We start from the raw sequence: 23,752 nt of genomic DNA, 5'->3' as shown, positions 1-23,752 counted from the left end.
GACTTCAACACAAAGCATATACATTGACCACCTATTCACAAACATGTATTAATACAGTTTTAAGATGGTTTCCTGTGCCTGTTCTAGTCCATAAATTGTAATTTATTAACCATACAGCCTGAGGTCAATAAATAGTGAGTGATTTATGACTTTGCAGAACCTTAAAACGTGTTGTGCGTACTTTTTAAAATAATAAATGAATGAATGACATAATTAGACAAAAATTTAAAAATTAGATTTGATAACATTATTAGCAGGAAAGATGTATATGTCAGCATTAAACTGGACAAATTGCTGAGGTTGAACATTTTATCATATATCTCTAAATAAAGCTAGTGGGAGCTTGTTGCTATGATTTATACTTCATTGCCACCCATCTCGAAAATCCATAAGGTTTATTTGTAAAATATACTAGTCATTTGGCATTGCAAAGTACAGCTATGCTGATAGCTTAACTAATCAATCCCCATGGAAAATATACTTTTCTTATTTGATTGTATTGTTTATGCAAATAAAAATATTTTGAGAAGCCTAAAGAACACAATAATACAAGTAGAAATCTGGTAGGTTACAAACAATATTGGCATGTAATCTTGTGCAAGTTATATTAAAGTGAGGGCTACCATTAAGGCTAAAGCTGTGATTAGGGTAAAGATGATGGTTATCAATAGGGCTGGGCCAATGTTAACAGTTAGCCTCAGGGTTACATTAGGGTTTTAGGCCATGGCTAGGAACAGGTTTACCACTAGATTTTCCATAAGGGTCATAGTTAGGGTGGGCAGTAGGGTTAGTGTAAAATTTTGTAATGGATCTGAACATTTTATAATGAACAAGCAAGAACATTTTAAAAACATTTTTGAAATTGCGTGATCTTGGAGAAGGATCTTATGTTGTTTCCACTCTGTGATATAAATACTTGGGGTAATTTTGCCATCTTGTGGAGAAATTCTGTTAGTACAGTTAGAATACAGCTTTTTACTAGTAAGGTATGATCAAAGACATGCATAGAATATTAAATAATAATCATCGTAGTAAGATTATGTAATAATAACAAAACAAGGCTTAGGGTTAGATTTGGTTACTATTAAGATTAAGCTACAGTTGCTTTTATGGTAATAGTTAGGATTTTAAGTTTGTGGTTAGTGAAGGAGTAGGGTTAAGGTTAGAGTAACGGTAAAGGTAGAGTTTAGCGTGAAATTTAGAGAAAGGGACTCCAAATTCGTGGTCTCTGTAGAAACTATGGCCCATATTATGCATGGCTGTACCCTTCATAGCGGGGCCCCCACTGATTGACATCACAACCTCCGTCACTGCTGCTAATAATTGCGGCTTGAATATGCCAACAGGGCTCCCATTGTGGTTCGAATAAGCCTACAGGGCCAAACTAGGAAACTAGGGACTCAAAATATTGTGTGGCTAAAACAAGCTCACCAAATTAGGGTAAATGACTAGACCATAGCAAGGCGTGAAAGATTGGAAGCCCCACTCCGAGTGCTCTACAGTTTCCAAAAATCATCATTTGGTTAGGTTAGGGCAAACACAATGCTTAAACATGCATTATAAATGTTCAAGGTGCGCTGGCAACATTGTCCCTTTAATATAACTTTTTTCTTCTTTATTTTCCTAGGTTCCCTTTGGTGGGGATGCCCCTGTCCCGAAACAGAGATGGTGTTCATGAGTAATGTTAGCACCACAAAGTAGCAATGGCGCTGTAATAAGTCTATAATAAACTGATCTATGTTTTATTGTAGGTTCCCCCGACGAGGATGGCGATAACGACAGAGATCTTCCATGGTAAAAAGTGGCACCCTCTAGAGGGCTATCCTATTTTCCTGGGTAAGTAACCTTACTGTCACTGAATCTACTTATTAACTCACTTTTTGTTTACCGTTTCCCCTCCACCAAACGCGGGAATGGCTTGGGACACCATAAATGGCTATGATGCCCCCCGGTGGCAATAGAAAATCCCGAATACTCTGTTTAAATTATTTTCAGGTTTTTATTTTAGGTACCCACAACGGAGACGGTGAAGGTGAAGACCCTGGACGGTGACAGTGGCGTTCTCTAGTGGCCCTTCTCCCATATCCTGGGTAGGTAAGTACCACATTGTTGCAACTTTTTATATGCTTCTCATAATTCTAGGTATCTTCCCCCCAGGGAAGTAAATGATCCCCAGATGAATATTGGGAGCCTTGTTTAAGGCACCATGTAAGGGTAGCGAGGCAGACTTGTCATCTACAGCAAATATGCCAAACCAGACTTGTACAAAATAAAAGAATAAATTAAAAAATAAAAATAAATAAATTAATTAATCAATTGATGGAAACCTCATTGCATCTATAGATTAATATCTAAAATAAATACATACAGGACATCTCCCTTAAAGATTATAATAGGTGGAGTTAAGAGGAAGGGGAGATTTTTAAGGGTTATGGAAGAAAAATAGGAAACTGCAGGTAGAAGCTCAGGGTTAGGTTTATAGGTTGTGGTTAAAACCACAAATCCTGCGACCCTAGCATCCCAGGGCCACAGTTATGCACGGGCCAATCTGGGCCTATCCGTGCATCCACCCGCTTACACACCCACCGTCACGACTTTAATTGGGGCTTTTTGTTTCCAGGGGGCGATTAGATGATGAAGGACCGAGGAGAATCCCAGATACCAGGACAGCCCGGAGGAACAGCAGGAGGAGCGACAAAGCCAACAGGTAGGTATTTGCCCTTGAACTTGACTTTAACTTGCCTTTTCTCTCTTACTTAGGTTTCCAAGCGTTGGATCCCCTACAAGGCTACAAGAATATGGCACCCCACTGTGGCATCGCACCACCTCTGTTGTCCCCCAGAGGGAAGTCTCTCGTAATGCCTAAGACCTCCGCCAAGGTCAATCTACTCCATCCTGTATGAATTTATAAAAAATAAACTTTATTTTGCCAACACTGTGTCCCACTTCCTTCCTCTATGGAGGCTTAATGGAAATGAGGGTAGCACAGTGGGTAATTTAGATATATATATATATATGGGGCAAATTAATTAGTTATATTTTTTATGTTATTTAGTAACACCTATGGTTAAAAAACCTTAAGGGTTACTATCAGGGGCATGATAAGATTAGGGACCCGACTGAAATTAATCTTAGGGTTATGGATAGGCTAAGGTTATGGTTAGGTTATAGGGCTAAAACCGAGGATGCCTGCCTGGGCATTCCTTTTTTGGGGCATGGCTGAGGGCGTGGCCGCCACCTTACGCGTGTGAAGGAAGCCACTATTTCATTCCCTTTCCGAGATAATAAAAAAAAAACCTCATAACGTTTTTCCTATATGGGCACATTTTGATTTGAGGTATATCACTTGACTGTAGTCATTGAGACAGATCTAAGTAACTTTGCTGTAAGTCTCTATGACATTGAGGCTGAGATTCTCCCACTTCCTGTTTGGATGCTAACAATGCTAACATGATAACTTTTGAGATAACAGCAGAACGTGTAGATCAAAAGTTTCAGCCAGATATGAGCATGCTAAGATGTGCTAGATGCTGACCTGCTATCAGGCTAACTTTGCGATAGCAAGTTCTGGTGCAGTTGTGCATCTAGGGGGCGCAGAACACGTAGATCGAAAGTTTCAGCCTAGCTGATTTTCCACAAGTCAGAGTCCCGTCAACACGTGTTGCTGCATCTCTGATTTTCAACCTTAATTCTGTTTTTTTTCTGAGGCACCGTCGGCTCCAGAGACTTGAAATTTGGAATACGCATCTCCCAGGCAGTGCCGGATCAGAATCTGCAAGTGCCCGGTCTCCAAGTCGCTGCGTTCTCCAAGTGGCCACCGGGTGGCGCCAGAGCGATTAGCAGTTAGGTCTTCTGGCCTGCCATCTGGTGGCGACGGGCATGCGTGCCTACAAATGACTGGCGGTTAGTTGCGTAGTGAGCTTTTGGCTGTGGTTGTCAGTTTTTTTGTTTTAGTTGTGTGTAGCTAGACCTCTATGTAAGTAGGGTATCGCAAGAGGGGGGTGCAATGGGCGTGGCTGCACCCCCCCTGGCCCCGCCCCCCGGCCGGCGCAGGGGGCGTGGCTGGGCGTGGCCTGGCGCATAGGCGCTGTGCGTGCGAAGGAAGGCCGTATCTCGCTCCGTTTGTGAAATATTGCAAAAAAACGTCATAACTTTATTTCCATGTAGGCGGGCTTTGATTTGATTGGTGCCGGTGGCCTCTACTGGTGGAGAGGGATCTGAGGAACTTTGTTGCGAGTGTCTACGACGTTCCCAGGCGGAGACACGCCCACTTCCGGTTTGGATGCTAACAATGCTAACATGCTAACTTTTATGTAAACAGCAGATTGCGTGTCTAGGATGTGCAGAACGTGTAGATTCAAAGTTTTGGCCGGATCTGAGCATGCTAACACATGCTAAATGCTAACATGCTAACACGCTTTTTATGGCTAGGGCTGAGGGTAAGTGGTTTTAGGATAATGACTGTCCCTTACTGCGAATGCCCTGGTCAGCACCAACTCCAGCCTGGCCCTGCCCAGCTGAAATTTGGCAGGCATCAAGTAGATGCATGTATGAGGAAGTATGCAAAGTTTCATGAGCGCACTCCTACAGAACTTGTCTGGTGCAATTTTAAATGTCCAGTTTAAGGGAGCTAAAGGCCTCAAAACGGACGTGGGGGTCCGTCACGGCGGAACCCTAAGAGCCAGGGGTCTGAAATTTGGCATGCATCAACTAGATGCAGGTATGAGATAGTTTCATGCTTAGGTTCATGCTTGTAAGTCATTCCAGTTAAAAGTTATGAGCATTTGACAAGGCCTAGCTCCTTTTCCCGAAATCAGAGTCCCCAGCAACACATGTGCTGCTGCATCTCTGATTCTCAACTTTAATTCTCAGTTTAATTTCTGGGGCACCGTCGGCTCCAGAGACTTGGAATTTGGTACACGCGTCTCCCAGGCAGTGCCGGTTCAGAATCTGCAAGTGCCCGGTCTCCAAGTCGCTGCGTTCTCCAAGTGGCCACCGGGTGGCGCTAGAGCGATTAGCGGTTAGGTGCTCTGGCCTGCCTGGTGGCGACTGGCATGCGTGCCTACAAATGACTGGCAAATAGTTGCGTAGTGAGCTTTTGGCTGTGGTTGTCAGTATTTTGTTTTAGTTGTGTATATGTAGCCCCTCCCCGGCTGACGTCACCTCTATTTGGAGAAAATGAGCAGACAGAGACATGGCTATTGCGTTCAGGTTGACCACAGTTTTATTCTGTGGTTTCCGCCTCTGCACATACATTTCTCCATAGCCTGGCGTCCCCTAATGGAAGGGAGCAAACTGCCTCCAATATCATTAGTGGTTAATTAAACATATTGAAACAAAACTTGTGGGTTCCCCTTTTTTTTATTTTTTAAAAGAAAACTTATTTAAGTGGTCTTCCTTTTAATTTTAATAACTTTATGAACAATTAAATCTTTTACCAATTATATCTTATATATTTATTTATTTTTAATATTTTAAGAAATTATTTTTCTGTTATCAGCCTTAACCCTTTACATATGGTTTGATAGTTATGCAAAGGCTGCCAAGATTTGCTAATGTCAAGTTATGGATTTGATAGTTACGCTAAGCCTAGCCAGATTTGCTAGGTCTTATTGATGTATTTGATAGTTATGCAAAGGCTGCCCAGATTTGCTAATGTCAAGTTATGGATTTGATAGTTACGCTAAGCCTAGCCAGATTTGCTAGGTCTAATTCATGTATTTGATAGTTATGCAAAGGCTGCCCAGATTTGCTAATGTCAAGTTATGGATTTGATAGTTACGCTAAGCCTAGCCAGATTTGCTAGGTCTAATTATGGATTTGATAGTTATACTAAGCCTAGCCAGATTTGCTAATGTCAAATTATTGATTTGATAGTTATGCTAAGCCTAGCCAGATTTGCTAGGTCCAATTACTGATTTAAGGGTTTTGGTTAGAGTATGTGGTCAGGGGAGAGGGTCTAATGGTTATGGTTAGGGACCTACCCAGAATTTCTAAGTAAAATTCCAGAATGGCTTATGCCGTTAACTGTTTGGAGTGACCCATTGGGGGGGCCATTTCAGGGGGCATTCCTTCCCTCTTTGGAATAATTACCTTATAACTTCAGATGTAAAAGTCACAGACACATGCCTGATACCTAAAATCAAAGCTGACCCCTTTACAATCGATTGTTGGAAGCTCAATAACCAAAATTAATAACTGTGTATAATTTATGGACATTCAAATATAACAAAAACAGCTGGAAAAATACAAAAATCTGTCTTTGTGTCTTGGATTTTTGCAAATATTTTAAAGACGTACATGATGGATTAGGTCCAATTTTCAATATGTGGTTCCATAACTTGTTTTCTACATGTGTGCCCAATTTCATGTCATTTGATGTAGCCGAACAGGTTTTACAGAGGAAAGAACAAATGGTGCAACTGGGAGCCTTTCATATCCAAAACCTATCTGAAACCAATCCAAAATGGCCACAGTGTAACAAGCAGTGTTTTTTGGGATAGCATCTTTCTTTCTAAATGCATTACCACTTATGGGTCATAAGAAACATTTTGTCACACAACATCACCACACATCTGGAGGAAAATCTATATTTTATTCACACGACAAATATATCCAAAACCTATCCAAGACCTATCCAAAACCTACCCAAACTGGCCACAGTGTAACTAGCAGTGTTTTTTGGGATAGCATCTTTCTTTCTAAATGCACTACCACTTACGGGTCATAAGAAACATTTTGTTTCTAACCCTAACCTTAACTCTGCATAACTTTGCCCAAACAAAGCGTGACAAGTGCCCCGCATAACTTTGCCCAAACAAAGCCCGACAAATGCCCCGCATAACTTTGCCCAAAAAAACCATACAAGTACCGTACATAACTTTGCCCAAACAAAGCCAACAAGTACCGTACATAACTTTGCCTAAACAAAGCCGACAAGTGCCCCGCATAACTTTGCTCAAACAAAGCCGACAAGTACCGTACATAACTTTGCCTAAACAAAGCCGACAAGTGCCCCGCATAACTTTGCTCAAACAAAGCCCCGCATAACTTTGTCCAAGTAAAAGCCAAAAGCGCTGCGCATTACTTTGCACAGGCAAAGTTTGACAAAGGTGATGCAGAACTTTTCCCTATGTACCATAATACAATTGTTATCAAAGCAGATGTTAATTATAATTTGCTGAATCATGGAATTATAAAAATCTATAGAATAAAAGAGTAAACTGTAAATAAATGTACTTACATGTCGAGGGTTGCATACTCTGCGTACTCGAGACACTCCCACAAAAACTGCACCAGCAGAGAATAATTTGCGCATTTATGTCCCCAGCGCAAAAAACAATGCCCAATCAGCACATCCCATACCATTTTGCAAACCTTAGACGCACCTCTATTGGATGAAGCAGATGACACTGAAAGTTGATGTTCATACAAAAAGTTTATTATGGTGAAACATAACCATGGCCAAAGGTTCAGTGCATAAAAAATGGTATGCTAGCAGGGAATCAGAGCATGTATCTAAAAAAATACTTGACAATGAAAAATGACAGTGATTGAATTATGTACATAAGAGATCAAGCTTTCAAACAACGGTAACTTTGTCATTCTATTCAATGGTTTTCTTATAAAATTCCAAAGATGGAAAACATAGCACGAATGTAAACAATGCCGACTGACATTTTTCTGCGAAGAGTGAGCAAGCTATTTGAGAGCATTGACATCATATTTATGGAAAAATGTGTCTTTTGTCTTAATACTGTGACAGTTTATGAATTATTGGTCGTGAAAGAAATAGTTCAAAGTGCTTAGTTTTCATTTTATTAACACTTATATTTCACTTCCGGACACTCGACCCATTTAAAGATGGTTGCCATGGTCATTTTGTTTTAACTTGTTACAAAATAACCATGGCGCAAAAATTGTGCAACTTTGTACATTATAATAAAGGTTTCTTGTAGTGTAACAAGCCGTTTTTGGTTGATTTTATACATTTGTTTCTTTTATTGAACGTCATTTTTCTTTGTTATTGAAAACTTGGACGTATGCGTCCGAATCACTAGAGGGCGAATTCTGAAGAGTTAACATTGTCATGCAACGCAAATTTGGGTGAAGACGTTAATTTGTCCTACATACAATGTTAATTAGCAATTGTGAATTTCTTTACTGGGGGGACATACAAATTCCACACATTTGCCACTGGGTGGCATCACTGAGTTTTAAATAATTTTATTCTGGAATTGTTAACTGTAAACTTGGTTTAACTTAGTGATTTCAGAACTGTGTTGGTTGTTTTCTGGTATCATCTTACTAACTTAGCAATTCAGGAATTGTTATGTGACTTTTCTGGTATCATCTTACTAACTTAGCAGATCAGGAATTGTTATGTGACTTTTCTGGTATCATCTTACTAACTTAGCAATTCAGGTATTGCTATGTGACTTTTCTGGTACCATCTTACTAACTTAGCAGATCAGGAATTGTTATGTGACTTTCCTGGTATCATCTTACTAACTTAGCAATTCCGGAACTGTGACGTGACTTTTCTGGTACCATCTTAATAACTTAGCAATCTGTAATTGCTTAGACAAAAACATAAGACTTAAAACACTGTAAATGGTTCGGTGGTAAGTGGTAGTTGGTGACTGTAAACTTAACCATAACCATAACTACTAATAACCATAACTATAACCATGTAATCACTTAGTAAAATATAAATGGAAAAGAAATCACAAATCAGTTATTGCTAACCACTAGCCATAAGCCATAAGCATAACCGCTAACCCTAACCCTACAGCCTAAATTTGGGCCCAACTAGGCCCAAACTCCCTCCCAACCCTAAACCTAAGGTCAGTGGACCGGATCCCTAACCCTTAAGTTCCCTAACCCTAAGGCCAGTGGCCGGGTCCCTAAACCTAAGTCCCCCTTCTTAAGGCTATCTAGCCAGATCGCTAACCATAATTGGCCAAAAATTTTTTTACTTTGACCCTTACCACTTTATATATATATAATCCCCCCACTGTGTTCCCTCAATACAGTTCTGACTTCCGTGGAGGAAGGAAGCGGGACACAGTGGTGGTGAGAAAATCTTTATTCATTATTCATTCGGCCAGGATGGAGGCGGATTGACCTTGTGGGGGTCTTGGGCACTTGGGAGTGCCTCCGGGGGACACCGGGAGTTGCGTCGGCGCCGGATATGGGAGGGCGCCATACCCTGCAGCAGGATATGCCTCAGTGAAGGAAAAGCCCTAAATGGGAATATTAAACCCCTAGTGTGGATGAATAATAATTATAATGTGTGTCTGGGACCCTAAGCCCTTAGTGGGGATAACCTAAGCCCCTAGTGGGGATAACCTAACACAGGAAAACTTTCTGTGGCCCTGGGACGCTGGGGTCACAGACTATTATAACCATAACCTTAAGGTCAGTAGACCGGATCCCTAACCCTAATTTCCCTAATCCTACGGCCAGTAGGCCTGATCCCTAACCCTAAGTCCCTGGACCTTAAGGCTAGTGGCCGGGTCCCTAACCTTCCTAAGGCTATTACGCTGGATCCCTAATATTCTTGACCATAAGGCTGTTTAGCCGGGTCCCCCAAAAATAATTTACTTTGCCCTTTGCCCTTTAATTTCTATAGCAATTCCCCACTGTGTTCCCTCAATATCCATCTAGCTTCTGTGGAGGAAGGATGCGGGACACAGTGGTGGTACAATAATTTTTAATCATTGTCATTTGGACATGGATGGGAGTGGATGGACCTTGGGGGGGTCCTGGATTCATCATGTGACTACCCGGGGGACACCGGGGTGGTGATACGAGGCCATGGTATGGTGCCATATCCCTCGCAGGCCAGTAGCCGTTTGGTGTCCGGCACTGGTAAACCTGAAATGAGGTGAAAGAATTAAAGTCTAGTAGACATATATTAGATATAGTTCATGGCGAATACCTACCTTGATGGCGTTGTCGCTCCTCCTGTCATTCCTCCGGGCCATCCTGGGATCTTGGATTCTTCGTCGTCCTTCTTCGGCTCGTCGCCCCTGTAAAAAAAACATATAATATATAATATTTAAAGCCTCAGTTGGGGATTGGATGTGGTGCGCGTAAGCGGGTGGATGCATGGACCTGGATTGGCCAGTGCCTTTCTATGACCCTGGGACGCTGGGGTCACAGGCCTTGGGGATCATAACCGCTACCTTTAACCATAACCCTAACCCTTCCCTCAACCTAACTAGTCAGTGCCGTCTGCGGTCCTTCAGTGTCGCCCCCTGCGCACCGCCGTCAGTAAGACCTAATTAGGCAGGACATTATTTGCTGGTTCCCTGATGAGGGCAGAGCAGCCTGAAACAGCTGTAGGGACCTGATCTAAAATCCATTAACTAAGATCACGGTTACCACACAACAAATATTACCTAGGCCAAACTAGGTCTAGACCTCTACCTCTCCCTAACCATAACTTATCCCGCAACCATAAGTCCATAACCCTAATTGCCCTTCCAACCCATTACCGTAACAACAACCCTGACCCTCTGGCAAACCAGCCAGGGGTCCTAAATATTTAAGAAGGCCCATAACCATAGTCCAAAGGCTAACCTTAGCCTAGGCCTCCACCCTAAGGCCCATTTTGGCCCAGGGCCTAACCCTAAGGGTCATTAACCTTAGCAGTTAAATTTAAAGTTAATATTATGGAGAGTACAAAAATACCCCCCTTTATATAGTCACTCCCCCACTGTGTTACCCATCATTTCCCTCCAGACACCGAGGAGGAAGGACCTAGGACACAGTGGGGAAGAATTGGACACATAGGAGATGTCTCCGGTGAGGATGGCAATGGCTTGACCTTGGGGGGGGGTCTGAAACACCGGGAGGTGCCTCCGGGGGGCCCCGGGAGTTAGTGCTTGGTGACACATGGAGTTTGCATGCCACATAGAGGGCAGATGCCAGACCATTGGGGGTGCCATTTCCGGTCCAGCGTTGGTAATGGGGGCCACGCTGATAACCACAAGTTTGTTAGGTCTGAGGGGGTGCCGTGTTATAAAGTCCCTATGAAAAGGAAAAATAAGGGCATATTAGTCTAGAACCTAAAACAAGGTCGATAGAAGGGCAAATACTTACCTGTGTCATCATCGCTGCTTCTTGTGTGGTTCCCCCGGGATGGCTGCCTGGTCCTGGAATTCCTCCGAATCGTCCTCGATGTACTTACCTGCGTCTCCTGGAAAGATAGTGGTTAATAAACTGAAACCTTAAAATAAGGATCTGGGAACATCAAAGCCCTAATCATAGGGATGGCGTGCGGTGCGTGGGACGGTGGATACGGGGTTGGACTCCAGACAGGCCCGTGCACAACTGTTGCCCTTGGTCTCCAGGGGGCAGGATCCCTTCCCTCTACCTAACCAGAACCATAACCCGAACCCAGAAAACCACTGTTGGTACAGAATAACACTGGCCACAAGCCATTTTCAGTATGAAATTGTGGATTTCATGGATGAAAAGTTGGCCTTGGTCCTAAACTTAACCATAACCGTAATCAGTAACCATAACCATAATAATAAAACCTTAACCACAATTGCAAACCATAACCTTAAACCACAGCCATACCGATAACCTTAACCACATAAATCTAACCACAACCATAACCACTAACCATAACCAGTAACCATAACCATAATCTTAACCACTAACCTTAACCATAACCGTAAACCACAGCCCTAACCACTAACCATAACCACCTAACCATTTATGGTTAGGTGGTTGTGGTTACTATAACCTTGACCACAAACCTAATCCTAACCGTAACCACCTATCCCTTCGTACAGAATAACACTGGCCGCAAGCCATTTTCAGTATGAAATTCTGGATTTCATGGATGAAAAGTTGGCCTTGGTCCTAAACCTAACCATAACCATAATCATAAAACCTTAACTGCAATTGCAAGCCGTAACCTTAAACCACAGCCATACTGATAACCTTAAACCACAGCAATACTGATAACCTTAACCACATAAACCTAACCACAACCTTAACCACTAACCATAACCAGTAACCATAACATTAACCACTAACCTTAACCATAACCATAAACCACAGCCATAACCACTAACCATAACCACCTAACCATTTACGGTTAGGTGGTTGTGGTTACTATAATCTTGACCACAAACCTAATCCTAACCCTAACCACCTAACCATTGGTACAGAATAACACTGGCCGCAAGCCATTTTCAGTATGAAATTCTGGATTTCATGGATGAAAAGTTGGCCTTGGTCCTAAACCTAACCATAACTGTAACCAGTAACCATAATCATAAAACCTTAACTGCAATTCTAAGCCATAATCTTAAACCACAGCCCTACCCATAACCTTAACCACATAAACCTAACAATAACCTTAACCACTAACCATAACCAGTAACCATAACCGCAACCTTAACCACTAACCTTAACCATAACTGTAAACCACAGCCATAACCTGTAATTAGGCCCCTAGCCAGAAAATAAACATTTATTTCCTGAAAAACATTGGAGAACAATGCAAAGCCGTAAAATTTCAATGCATTTCTGGGGGGTAAATATTTCCAGGTTAGGTCCCTGCGTTTTACCCTGGGGGCGCTATAATACAATTTATCGATGGCTCATGAAATTATTATTGATTATTGCAACCGCAACATTGAAGACCATGAAAGCATTATTTATTATCTGTAAATAAGTAAAATGCCATGAAAAGATTGTTTAATATCAGAAATGTTATATATTTTATATCAGTAATTAAACATTGCAAATCTAGTTATGGTTATGCTCATATCAGAAATTAAACCATGCAAATCTGGTTGTCCATGAAAGCATTATTTATTATATGAAAAGTACTATATTAAGTTCACAAATTAAATGTTGCAAATCTTGGTACGGTTATGCCCATATCAGAAATTAAACCGTGCAAATCTGGTTGTCCATGAAAGCATTATTTATTATTTGAAAAGTACTATGTTCAGTTCACAAATTAAATGTTGCAAATCTAGGTATGGTTATGCTGATATCAGAAATTAAACCATGCAAATCTGGTTGTCCATGAAAGCATTATTTATTATATGAAAAGTACTATGTTCAGTTCACAAATTTAATGTTGCAAATCTCGGTACGGTTATGCCCATATCGGAAATTAAACCGTGCAAATCTGGTTGTCCATGAAAGCATTATTTATTATCTGAAAAGTACTATGTTCAGTTCACAAATTAAACATTGCAAATCTAGGTATGGTTATGCCGATATCGGAAATTAAACCATGCAAATCTGGTTGTCCGTGAAAGCATTATTTATTATATGAAAAGTAATATGTTCGGTTCACAAATTAAACCGTGTAAATCTGGGTAGGGTTATGCCCATATTGGAAATTAAACCGTGCAAATCTTGGTAAGGTTATGCCCATATCAGAAATTAAATGTTGCAAATCTAGGTATGGTTATGCTCATATCAGAAATTAAACCATGCAAATCTGGTTGTCCATGAAAGCATTATTTATTATCTGAAAAGTACTATGTTCAGTTCACAAATTAAATGTTGCAAATCTGCGTACGGTTATGCCCATATCGGAAATTAAACCGTGCAAATCTGGTTGTCCATGAAAGCATTATTTATTATCTGAAAAGTACTATGTTCAGTTCACAAATTAAACATTGCAAATCTAGGTATGGTTATGCCGATATCGGAAATTAAACCATGCAAATCTGGTTGTCCGTGAAAGCATTATTTATTATATGAAAAGTAATATGTTCGGTTCACAAATTAAACCGTGTAAATCTGGGTAGGGTTATGCCCATATTGGAAATTAAACCGTGCAAATCTTGGTAAGGTTATGCCCATATCAGAAATTAAATGTTGCAAATCTAGGTATGGTTATGCTCATATCAGAAATTAAACCATGCAAATCTGGTTGTCCATGAAAGCATTATTTATTATCTGAAAAGTACTATGTTCAGTTCACAAATTAAATGTTGCAAATCTGCGTACGGTTATGCCCATATCGGAAATTAAATCGTGCAAATCTGGTTGTCCATGAAAGCATTATTTATTATCTGAAAAGTACTATATTCAGTTCACAAATTAAACATTGCAAATCTGGGTATGGTTATGCCCATATCAGAAATTAAACAGTGCAAATCTGGTAGTCTGTAAAATCATTATTTATTATCTGTAAATAAATAAAATGACATGAAATCATTGTTTAATATCTGTAATGTTTAAAGTCCAAGAAAGCACTGTTTTATATCTGTAAACAATAAAATTGTTACATCTTACTATGACCTATCTATATTGATTGGTGCAGATATGAAGGCAAAAAACTTGCAGACACTGATATTGCAATAAACTTTTATTTGTAAATAGTCAACAAATCTTTTTTCCTTTAATATGAAAAACAACTTCCAACAGCTGTAAGTTTTTTAATAAATCAGAGATTAACAAAAAAGTTTTATTTCTGCTGTTAAACATCTTTAATCACTTGCAGTGTCCTCTTCTTTCTCTGACCTATAGAGATGCAAAAACAAACCATATGTCAGGGTTATTCAACTCACGGTCTTCGAGGTCTGAGCACTGCTGGTTTTCCAACCTTCCTTTACCTGTCAGTCAGGTGTGAAGCCTCTGACCAATTAAAATCAGTAATTATTAAACAACTACCTGGGAGAACTGAAAACAGCCTGGATTTGGAATCGTGGTCCACAGTTGAAGAACCCTGCCATATGTCATCAGCGACAACCAGCACAACACTAAAGAAATGGTAGATAAGGTCACTTACTGTTGCATAACTTTCAATAATTGCCTCACGTTGTCTATAGTTAGCTTCATTTCCTTACACATATTAAGAAGTTGTGGACAATCACTGAGAACTTTGTTGATCTGAAAAAAACAACAGTTTCAGTTGCTAATTTCAAAGAAATACATTGCATTACTTCATGGCATACTAACCACTTCAGTTCTTATCACAGACATCATGTACGGCTTAAATTCTTCTTGCAGTAAGACTTTCAGTGTCTCTTGGTATATTAATCTTCTCCGGAGCTTTAAGTTCTGAGATATATGAAAGAACATCATATTAGTTTAATCACGTCCAATTACCACAAACATAAAAATTTTGAAATTTATCTCAAAATTTACATTAAAAACCTTAACATTACCTTAGTGTATGGCACAGACTTTGGAAGTGGACTTGGCATCTGTGACAAAAGAAAACGTGTTTTTAGTTTGACATGCATATGCATTTCTGTGCCCACAAATATTAGCATAATGCTGCAATTATCAAAATACTTAACTGGTGAAACTTACTTCAATGCCGTCATCCTTGTCTTCCTCCTCTTCCTTGTCCATCTCCAAATTGAAGTCTTCACTTACTGTTTTTACATGTTTACTTTCATGTTTCTCCACAGCAGCTATCACATTATCACCAACTGTATTAAGTAAACATGCTACTTCAGCTTCACTATCACTGTTCACTTGCTAACATTGTGTTTTCCTGCACAGGAGACGTCACCTTCTGCCGGACTGCCAGACAGCGCCTCCACTCCGCTACAAGAGACCTTGCTGGCACCGCTCATCCCTTCTCCACAGCGTGATTGCTTTCCCCCCACCTGCTCCTCATCTGAGGAATTAGAGGACGGACCAATGGGAGCCTGCCGTTTGGACACGGTCTTCAGTTTGGCATGTGTGACCTTCCCGGACTGCGGACCGGCACTATGCCGTGGACCTTTGCTGAGGCCGAGGGCATGTCGCAGATATTCATGGCCTGCATGCAACTCTGCTAGCTCGGGCTCCATGACATAGAACCGGTCCGCAGTCTCGAGGCTGTGGCACATCATGTGTGCCACCCTTCATCTTTGGTCCTCCGGCAGGTTCCTTTAAATCTGTGAATGACAAAGACAAATTGATCACGTTTGAGACGATCTGTAAATAAAAAGGCTTTAAGGTTGTTTATGAAAGCATTATGTAATATCAGTAAAAGCAGTAGAAAACCATGAAATCATTATGTAATATCAAAAAACAATAAAGACCATGAAGGCATCATTTAATATCAGAAAACAATAAAAAACCATGAAATCATTTAATATCAGAAAACATTAAAAGACCATGAAAGCACTATGTAATATCAGTAAAACACTAGAACACCATAAAAGCACTATGTAATATCAGAAAACATTTGAAGACCATGAAAGCATTATGTAATATCAGAAAACACTACTTTCACTTACACATGTTGAAACACCACTCCTAATCTGAGAAATGGTGAAGGGACGAGACATGCCGCAGTTGACGCACGTCTCCATCACCCTGTCATTTATCTTTCTCATTAGCATGCCTGAGGATGTGAAGAACGTGTTTGTAAAGGAAGTAAAGCCGGGCAGCAGGGACCGTATGTGGGCAAAGCCCGTGAACCATTTGTATTGTTTTGAAGTCAGGGCTATGTTTGCCCGACCAAAAGACCAAGATGTCTTATGGTCCTTTACCTATAAAGATAAGATGACAAGTTCTCAAACATGACATAGTCTGTGACTGTGTCCTGCATCGATGTCTTGGGGCACTCAGACGTGATGAAAACGTGAGCAAGTTATTGGGCACTCACATGGATAACGACCTTATCTTCCACAATCTCTGCCTCCCTGACCTCCTTCGGGGTTAAATTCATAAGGACACTGCTGCGGTGGCCTGTGTTGGCAAACACATATTTTGCCAGTGCTCCAATGAACTTATTCTGGAAGCTTAAGTTGTCAGTATCGCTTAAGAGATCCTATGAAAGTGAAACACAACACGTGAGTGTGATGTTGATGAGAATGTCCTGTCCGTAAAGCAAATTGGTTTTTACTTACCTGGATATTCTGGAACACTAGACCATGAAAGCATTATGTAATACCAGAAAACACTAGAAAACCATGAAATCATTATGTAATATAAGAAAACACTAGGAGACCAAGAAAGCACTATGTAATATCAGGAAACAATAAAGACCATGAAAGCACTGTGTAATATCAGAAAACAGTAGAAGACCATGAAAGCATTATGTAATATCAGAAAACAATATCAATCATGAAAACACCATGTAATATCAGAAAACACTGGAAGACCATGAAAGCATTAACTTGCCTAGATATTCAGTAATCCTCATCATGAGCTCTGTGGACAGCTCTGCCAGTTCTGCCTTGCTGGGAATATTTTTTCTTTTCTGATCTTTGACATATTGCCTGTGGCTAATCTTTTTTGCAACTGTTTGTGATTGGTTTTTTAAATGGCGCACAATGCTGTTTATTTCCTGTTTACGTAGACAGGTACAGGGCATCTGTGCCTCTATCAAAAAATTGCAAAATTTAATAGTAGCCAAAAGGTAATCTTTTACTGTCGTGACTTTAAAGTTCTCATTAAGTTCAGCCAGCCAAGCATTCATCCTTGTTGTATCTGCAAGGTACTTCAAATGAGCAGGTGCTTGCTGCTCTGTGTTGTTCCACATAAATAAAACAAATTTTTGAACATATGCCAATTCTTGGCATTGGTTAGAGATGCACTTCTCAGATGCGCCAATCTTGAATACGCTCTCCTTATATTTCTCAAATACCTCTTCTGAAAAAACAAAAACAAAAAATTAGTTAACCTGTGTAACCTCACCAGCAACACTTAAGTTTCCTGAAGAGCATGACATTGCAATTGTAAAGCTTATTACCAAAGAGATGCACGATGTGTGATTTGGTGGAAGTGGATACAACAGACTGTTCAGCCAATTGAGATGACAGGTGCTGCTGCTCCAGAGCAGCGATACGGTCCTCAAGCTGTTTAATTTTACTTTCGGCATACAGGCACTTCTCTGCTGCTAACTTTTTTGCGAGGATAACCTGGTTATTTGGCAAGATATAATCATGGGAAATGATTTAAGACAATAAAACCTTGTGAAAAATTCCTATAGGCATACAATGAAATTTAGTGAAATGGAGTACCTGATCTTTCAGCTCATCGCCCTTTAGCTTGTGGCGAAACATCAGGTGACGGTCAAGCCGTGTTAAATTTGCCCCTGTGCAGTTTGGTAGAGGGCAGTCCATAGGCCCAGAAAATCTACCAGTTGCTGCACCATAAACCATATGCCTCTCGTGTTTTTCATCTTATGAACATCACGAAGATGAACTGAAACATTAAAAAATGCCACATGGCACAGAGGGCACACCTGGCGCTTACGTGGCATATTAAAAGGCGCACCTGAAACATAAAAACATTACAGATTTTCATAAAACTAACATTTAAAATATATGTAAGCAATGTGTAATAGTAAAAACAATAGATCATAAAAACATTATTTAATATCCAAAAATTGTAAAAGACCATGAAAGCATTATGTAGTATCAGAAACCACTAAAGACCATGAAAGCATTATGTAGTATCAGAAACCACAAAAGACCATTAAAGCATCATTTAATATCAGAAAACAATAAAGGCCATGACAGCATTATGTAGTATCAGAAACCACTAAAGACCATGAAAACATCATTTAATATCAGAAAACACTAAAGCCTGTGAAAGCATTATGTATTTTCAGGAAACACTAAAGACCATGAAAGCATCATTTAATATCAGAAAACACTAAAGACCATAAAAGAGTTATGTATTATCAGAAAACACTAATGACCATGAAAGTGTCATTTAATATCAGAAAACACTAAAGACCATGAAAGCATTATGTAGCATCAGAAACCACTAAAGACCATGAAAGCATCATTTAATATCAGAAAACAATAAAGACTATGAAAACATTATTTAATGTCAGAAAATTCTAAAAGGCCATGAAAGCATCATTTAATATCAGAAAACAATAAAGACCATGAAAACATTATTTAATATCAGAAAATTAGAAAAGACCATGAAAGCATCATTTAATATCAGAAAACATTAACCCCTTGGGACCGGCGATCCCGCCGGCGGGATCTGACAGAAATTTCGCAAAACCGTTTAAATAACTCCGCGAGTTTTTGTCATATACACATTTTAAAAATACTCTCAGAAACCTTGGACGGTCTACTTTTCAAATATATATAGGTAGAAACTAAATATATTTTTACAGCTTCGTGATACGAATTGAAAGAACAAGAGTGACTGACTTAAGCGTCTGCGTTTCGAAGCGGCTCTGATCGCCCACCCACTTGCAAATCGCGCTATTCGCATGATAACATGATAATCCGACAGTTAGTATTCGGTAAAGAAATATGTGAATACGCCCATTGTGACCGAAATAAACAAGAGCACATGTCTGGGTAGTGTTTACACTGATCGGCTACAATATAGCACACGGATACGTCTCTGCCGCTGAAGCTTTGCGCCAGTGTTGCCACTTTCAGCAGCGAAGCTCATACCTGTGTTCATAGCTCAGTGGGCTAAGCCTGTGTGCCTGCAATCACGTGGTCACCGATTCAAACGCAGCGTATTTAGAACGTGAATAGCGATCTTCTGCTGAGAGCGGTCCCAAACGCTCCCGACGCAAGTAAAACCAAGAAAGGTGACACGATTTGCTTTTTTGCCTATTTAACCTAATTTTAAAAACTTTAATACTTCTGACAATGGAAGTTTTGAAAAGAAGACAGATAACGGATTTAGTCAGTGTTTTTTTCATGATTTTACATAATGATTTCAGCGAGATATAAACTGAAATACACGAGAAAGATACGCGGTCGATGATGCCCTCGTCCCCAGAGCGTCAATAATAGTCACTGCATCATATTTATCGCTTTCTATATTTATATAGTCACAGTTTTTCATTTTTCATTCCATCTATCAATAAACTGTGAAAGGGATTTTATTGTTGCTACTTTTCTTGCGTTTCAAACTGCCTTTCCAAAGTGATGGGTGTGGGGTGCAGTGACATTCCAGACTGATGGGCCATTGACAGTATGCAAACTACTACAGGTGTGAGGACACCTATCTCATCAATATTCATTGTGAAGACCACTGACTTTGAGAAAAAGAGTGTCACTCCAAAGTTCTAACACTTTAGTAATCAAACCATATAAAATTTCTGAATGTCACTTTCACCTATGTGTAGCCGACCCCTGTGTCTATAAGCTTCAGAGCTCAAAAGTCTTACCTAGAAATGTCTCTAATGTGATTTTTTACAATTTCTCAGCATGTCTGAAAATAGGTTTTTGAAAAGTATATGTTTAAAGTTGATTTTAACAAAAAATAGAATAATAACATTCTAAGAGGTCTCAGATTATTGGTGCTGAGTTTGTGCTGAATAAAAGCAAATGTATCACTTTGGGATAAATGTTTTTTAGATAGGTGAAATATTTTAAAATGTCAAGGCATGTCAGACTACCTCGAAAGTGGAAAAAAGGCCTCAGGGCCCAGGGGGTTAAAGACCATAAAAACATTATTTAATGTCAGAAAATTCTAAAAGACCATGAAAGCATCATTTAATATCAGAAAACAATAAAGACCATGAAAACATTATTTAATGTCAGAAAATTTTTAAAGACCACGAAAGCATCATTTAATATCAGAAATCACTAAAAGACCATGAAAGCATTATTTAATACAAGAAAACATTAGAAAACCATGACAGCGTCCCCTAGCGGTGGGACAAGTGGTGCCACATACTGGTGACTACCTTCCTACCGCAAATAAAACATCACCTAAATAATATCTTCTCATATACTTATTACAAAATTAAATCAAGTTTAAACTGTAACCTATAGCATTGCACTCGTAGCACATGTTCATGTTGCTAGCAATGTTTGCTAAATTAAAACTATCTAAACATGTGGTTAAACAACAACACTTATTGTGAAACATTGACTTTCATAATATATATATTATTAAAAACCTGTGAAAGTACTTTCGAAGATTCTGGAAAACTCTCACTGGCAATTCCTGAAAGCAGCTCCTTCTCTCTGTTTCTGAAACCACACTGAGAAAAACAAGATGGCGTGCTGCTACTAGACTGCAATCTAACCAATCATTAAAAAGTTGCTAGGCAGATTTTACCCAGCCACGTGCTGTGCCTCACCTAAATGTTACAATGTTTAAAATAAAAAAAAACTAAAAGACCATGAAAGCATCATTTAATATCAGAAAATAATAAAGACCATGAAAACATTATTTAATGTCAGAAAATTCTAAAAGACCATGAAAGCATCATTTAATATCAGAGAACACTAACGACCATGAAAGCATTGTTTAATATCTGAAAACATCAATCATTACCTAGCATCATTATTAATAATACTAAGCAAAACCATTATAACTAAGTGTGATAATTTGTTTCAAATGTTTGTCAGATCTGTACTCATGAGACGTTGCAGATTTATTAAGACATATAACAAGTTTATGCATTGCAAACTGATTTAAAGAAAAAAATCTCACACACATACTGCAGCAAACCCTTTTATTTAAACAATAGAAAAAATAATAAAGTGGCAGTATGACTTAGGCATCCTCTCTCTTCTCCATCTCCTCTGCAACTCTGTAATATAGAAAGGGACAAAGACATGGCCCATGAGCAAAAAGTCAGAATAATAAAATATAAAATATTGTCGGCAAGATAAATCATGACTTACCATTTTATCTGTCTGATCGTTATCATCAGATTATCTACGGGTATCATCAAGCTCTGTACAAATCACATCTAGCCTGGGACAGTGCAATAATATTTTTTTAACCTAGAGAGAGAAAAAGTTCTAAGTGGTCTTTGTTTCTAATTTAAAAAAAAAAATAAATCAGATAACAGCAAACTTACAGTTTCAATATGCATTGGCTCATGCCCAGACGGACCGAACATGTCAAGCACCTCCACCTTCACCTTTTCAAATCTCGCAATGATGGAAACCAAATAGACCCATGGTCTTAACTGCTGTATTTTTGGAGAAACAGACATATCTTTAATGACAGCATACAAGTTTATATAGCACGGCAATTTAGAAAAGTCCCAATGTCTCACCATTCTCAATATGCCCTTTGCCTGAGGAAGATGGGGAGTCTCGGCTCGCTCTGACTAAAACAACAAAACATATACATATCTAACTATATATGTTTTAATTAATAAAAATAATCATGATGGTTAAATAAACAGAAAATTAATCTGAAACCTACTAAGGCACATGCCTTGTCCTCCTCTTCTTCCTCCCATTTGTCCAGTCTAGTATTTTTTGCCATACATTTTGCTTCTGCTCCACTGCTTTGGGGCGTCTCCACAGTGTCTGTCATAAATAAGTACATGAAAACAGTATTGAATGTCTGTAAATGTTAGTAGTCCATAAAAACACTGTTTAATATCAGGAACTATACAAGTCCATGAAAACACTGTTTATTATAAGAAACTATTGGTCCATGAAAACAATGTTTAATATCAGAAACTATAAAAGTCCACAAAAACAATATTTAATTTCAGAAACTATATAGGTCCATCAAAACAATGTTTAATATCTGTACCGCATCACCGTACATTAAAAACTTATTTTTAAAAGTTCACCAAACAGGTTCTGTAAAGTTTGCGCTAACGAGACTTTGTACAGTTGTTTATACATATAAGTAATGCATGCCAAATTTCAGACCGCTAACTGATACAGTTAGGTAGTCACGCCCTCTCAGCTTGGTTTTAAGCTAAGTAAAAGTTATGTACATTAGTTAAAGTAAAATTTAACTTACCTGGATAACTCCCCACAGCCGCTGGCAAATTTCCCCCAGTGTGCTTCTCCAAGTCATGAGGATCATCCACCATTGCCTCCTCTTCCTTGTACTGGCTCATGAGAAATGAGCCTTCCCTGCCAGCACATGACCAGGTTGCTATAACAACTCCCTCCACATAGCCGTGACCGAGAGTAACCTTTAGCTCTGTGACACACTTAAAATTAAAGCGAAAAATCTATGAAAGCACCATTTCATATCTGAAAATACTCTAAGTCCATGAAAGCACTGTTTAATATCAGAAAACACTAAAGGCCATGAAATCATTATTTATTATCTGAAAATAAATAAAATTTCATTAAAGCATTGTTTAATATCTGAAAATAATAGCTCAGTGACATCAATCATTGTCAAACAGCATTAATATTAATACTAAGCAAAACCATTATTACTAAGTGTGATAATTTGTTTCAAATGTTTGTCAGATCTGCACTCATGATACGTTGCAGATTAATTAAGACATATGCCTAGTTTATGCATTGCAAACTCATTTAAAGAAAAAAATCTCACAAACACAGATTTCCGCAAACACTTTTATTTAAGCCAAAGAAAAAATAATAAACTGGCAATGTAACTTAGGCATCCTTTCTCTTCTCCATCTCCTCTACGTCTCTGTAATATAGAAAGGCACAAAGACATGACCCATGAGTAACATGTCAACAGTAATAAAAAAACAGTGTTGGAAAGATAAATGATGACTTACTCTTTTATCTGTCTGATCATGAACAACAGATTGTCTACGGTAAAGTTGAGCTCTGTACAAATCACACCTAGCCTGGGACAGGAGCATAATATTTCTTTAACCTAGAGAGAAAGCTATCAGTGGTCATTATTTCTAATTAAAAAAAAAAAAATTAAATCAGATGACAGCATGCTTACAGATTCAATCTGCATTACGTTTTTGAAAGACGGACCGAACATGTGAATCACCTCCGCCTTCACCATTTCTAATCTTTCGATCACGGCAACCAAATCAGCCCATGGATGTGACTGAAAACAGACATATCTTTAATGACGACATAGATGTTTATATAGGACGGCAATTTAGAAAATGAGGCCCAAT

General features: G+C 39.2%; 2 long non-coding RNA genes across 2 annotated transcripts; one reads left to right on the top strand and one right to left on the bottom strand.

Annotated features, from left to right (window-relative positions):
- The first annotated feature begins 1,325 nt into the window (after positions 1–1,325).
- On the top strand, positions 1,326–2,820 carry LOC111850402 (uncharacterized). The gene is made up of 3 exons (XR_002839781.1): positions 1,326–1,836; positions 1,996–2,094; positions 2,621–2,820. It is a non-coding gene; the product is annotated as an uncharacterized lncRNA (long non-coding RNA).
- Positions 2,821–21,743: 18,923 nt separating this feature from the next.
- On the bottom strand, positions 21,744–22,278 carry LOC111850405 (uncharacterized). The gene is made up of 3 exons (XR_002839785.2): positions 22,096–22,278; positions 21,944–21,997; positions 21,744–21,856 (listed from the first exon to the last, which is right to left on the bottom strand). It is a non-coding gene; the product is annotated as an uncharacterized lncRNA (long non-coding RNA).
- Positions 22,279–23,752: the final 1,474 nt, after the last annotated feature.

The sequence above is a fragment of the Paramormyrops kingsleyae genome, chromosome 9 (assembly GCF_048594095.1).
Source record: "Paramormyrops kingsleyae isolate MSU_618 chromosome 9, PKINGS_0.4, whole genome shotgun sequence".
In the NCBI taxonomy this organism is placed as follows: Eukaryota; Metazoa; Chordata; class Actinopteri; order Osteoglossiformes; family Mormyridae; genus Paramormyrops; species Paramormyrops kingsleyae.
This window is presented reverse-complemented; position numbering and strand designations above follow the sequence as displayed.